This window comes from Sebastes fasciatus, chromosome 23 (genome assembly GCF_043250625.1).
Source record: "Sebastes fasciatus isolate fSebFas1 chromosome 23, fSebFas1.pri, whole genome shotgun sequence".
Lineage (NCBI taxonomy): Eukaryota > Metazoa > Chordata > Actinopteri > Perciformes > Sebastidae > Sebastes > Sebastes fasciatus.
In genome coordinates, this window is record NC_133817.1 from 1,718,084 (window position 1) to 1,718,558 (window position 475).

The window sequence follows — 475 nt, forward strand, 5'->3', positions numbered from 1 at the left end:
TATCATGAGGAAACCAGGGGCAGACCCAGACCGGTCCAATCCCAGCACAGCTCTGGACTCGCCGTCTCTGCCGGGACACTTTGAATAACAAAGGAAGCTGTGAGACAATGTGTTCCCCCCTTTGGTTTTTGATTCATTCCTAAAACGGTCCATGACTCAAGGACGCGGGGTTGAAGTCACATCAGCGCTGTTTGATCACGGGAAAAGGCCTGTTTAGATTCACAGACTCAGCAGGTCTTCATGTGAACCTGCAGCCCGGTCGCACAGCAGACACACATTTCACTTTTGTTTCTCGTGATGGTCAGCACGAAATCAATCGGTATGTAATCCACGTGAATTGTGAACCAGGAAGTATCGACGGCAGCGAACGCCGTGTAGCGAGGAGGTCGGGGTGGACGGGGGGGTCAAAAAACACTTTCACCAAGGAGACCGATGTTCATGTCCCGCGTGAAACCAGAAGTCAGCGTTGATTTAT